This window comes from Hermetia illucens, chromosome 3 (genome assembly GCF_905115235.1).
Source record: "Hermetia illucens chromosome 3, iHerIll2.2.curated.20191125, whole genome shotgun sequence".
In the NCBI taxonomy this organism is placed as follows: Eukaryota; Metazoa; Arthropoda; class Insecta; order Diptera; family Stratiomyidae; genus Hermetia; species Hermetia illucens.
Window position 1 is genome coordinate 154899826 of NC_051851.1, and position 2889 is coordinate 154902714.

The following is a 2889-nucleotide window of genomic DNA, read 5'->3' on the forward strand; positions in this document are numbered from 1 at the left end:
AAAAGACAGATAGACAGACAGACATTGAACCGATTTTAATAAGGTTTTGTTTTGCAAACGCATAGAATAACATTAATTTTCTACCTTGAGGTTAAAAGAGCTGCCATTTCAGATCTGGATTGGTTGATCTAGGTGAGTATTCCATATAATAAATAGATATTATGACTAGAGAAGATCGAAGGACGAAGGGACACAGTTCTTCAGGTGGAATAGGAGAGAAATAGAGGTATCGCAGTTCTGAAACGGGCATTCCAAATACCTAGTTCTTTGATAGTTATAATGCACTACGCTTCCGTACCTTTATTATCTTCTTTTTCTATGATAACGAAGACATATTCAATCTGCCATTTTATCAAATCAGTTTTATTATTTTGTAGATTGAAATTAATTTGCCTGAAATGAATATTTTATTTTCCACAAAATCCTGTATCTCAAAGTGCTGAATTAGATAAATCCGAATGACCGTAAAATGTAATTGCCACAGATTGAATTTAAATAAATTCTGCAAAACTATTAGTTGCAATGTTTGGATCGATAACGTAATAAAATGCATATATTGTGGTTTTCGCGGATTTTGAGTGCATGTAAATATCGTATACATATTTATATACGTTTATATGCGGTTCATGCATTCATAATACTTTTAGAAGTGGTTAATTCCAGGTGATTACTTTTTCGAAACTGCAGTCCTCAAATTTTATTGTTGATGATTTATTAAAATTAGGTCTACATGTGAAGCGATTAAGTTATTCGCTTGTAAATTTGAATAAAATTGTTTGGGGAATTTGAATTAAATTTAATGCATTTAAAGCATTTGTGATAAAGTAGCTAAGCGGATTATAATGCAAATACAGTAGGCGGGACCATCAAAACATGTACAAAACCATATTTATAAGGAAGCTCACGGAAGTCTATGGAGAGAAGCAAGGTAGATTGCCTTACGCAACAAGTGTCGAAAAACTTTGTCAGGGAGTTATCAACTCAGAAAGGCAGATGCAGGAATTAGGAAATTTGGACCAGGATCAGCCCAATGCCCTCGACGGTAGACAGAGCAAGGTCCTTATGGTGGTGGTTAAATTTAAACCCAATATAGTCTTGGCGTTGCTCGCGATATTCTTGATTGATAGGAACTTTCTTGCTAGTCCATAATCATCAGCGGCGCAACAATCGGTATCCGGTCTAGACCTGCCTCAATAAGGACCTCCTTACATCCCAGTTTTGCGCCGAAATCCACCAATTCGATATTCCTAAAAGTTGTCTGGCGTCTTGATCTACGCCATCGCTCCATCTCAAGCAGGGTCTGCCTCATCTTCTTTTTCTACCATAGATAATTGCCCTCATAGACTTTCCGGGCTGGATCATCCTCACCCAAATGGATTTAGTGACCCACCCACCATAACCTATTGAGCCGGATTTGTCATGGTATCGTTCACAGAGTTCATTGTTATGTAGGCTACGTAATCGTACATCCTCTTGTAGGGGGCAGAAAAATCGTCGAAGGAACCTCGCAATTCTTCTTTCTGGGAACCCAAGTCTTCGAGGAATACATTATCTTGTACAGTAAGAGCTTTGACCCTATGGTGAGACGTTTCAAACGGAACAGTTTTTGTAAGCTAAAATAGGCTCTATTAGCAGCCAATAGCCGTGTGCGGATTTCATCATCGTAGCTCTTATCGGTTGTGATTTTCGACCCTAGATAAGAGAAATTATCAACGATCTCAAAGTTGTAGTCTCCTATTTTTATTCTTCCCGTTTGACCAGTGCGGTTTCATGTTGTTGGTTGGTTGGTTTTCGGTGTTCACGTCGCCTCCATATATTCTGTCTTGCCTTCATTGTGCAGCCCAATATCTCGCGTCAATCACCGCCTGCTCGATCTGGATGAATTCAGTTTTTACGTTTCAGGTCGTTCTTCCCATGATGTCGATATTGTCCGAATAGGCCAATAGTTGGGTGGATTTCAAGTGGATAGTGTCTCTCGCATTTACATCGGCATCGCGAATCACTTTCTCCAAGTCCAGGTTAAAGGGGACGCATGATAGGGCATCCTCTTGTCTTTGACCGTTGTTGATGTTGAATGGTCTCAAGAGTGATCCTGTTGCTTTTATCTGGCCTCGCACATTGGTCAGGGTCAGCCTAGTCAGTCTTATCAATTTCGCCGGGATGCAGAATTCTCATGGCCGTGTACAGTTTTACCCTAGCTATGCTATCATAGGCGGCTTTAAAGTCGATGAAAACATAGTCCAACTGATGTCCATATTCCAACAGTTTTTCCATCGTTGTTGATGTTCTGAGCGTATGGGGCTATCTGGCCTAGCAAGATAGCGGAGAATATTTTATAGATGGTACTCAGTAACGTGATACCTCTTTAATTGCTGCACTGCGTGATATCTCCCTTCTTAGGGACAGATAATGCTTCGTTGCCAGTCGTCAGGCATTGACTCCCTGTTCCATACTGTGAGCATCAGTTGATGAAGCACTTGGGGTAATTGGTCGCCTCCATATTTAACCAATTCGGCTGTAATTCCATCGGCTCCTGACGACTTATGGTTATTAAGCCGATGAATTGCATGGACTGCATCTATGCAGCATTTGTCCTTCATCTTCAGTTGGCGGGACCTCCACCTCGCCGATATGTTGTTTGTTGAGCAGTTCTTCAAAATACTCAACCTATCGCTCCAATATCCCCATTCTGTCGGAAATCAGATTTCCCTCTTTGTCTCCTAATCCTCCTACTGACTGCAACTTCGGCCCCTGGTGCAGTTACTCCCGGTATTTTACAGACTTGTTGGTTCACCCAGGCTTCCCTTTTCCGTCTGTATGTGTGGACCGCTTTCCTTACAAACCAGGTACTTCCAACAACCATTTCGTGTGACACTGTTAATCGAATAA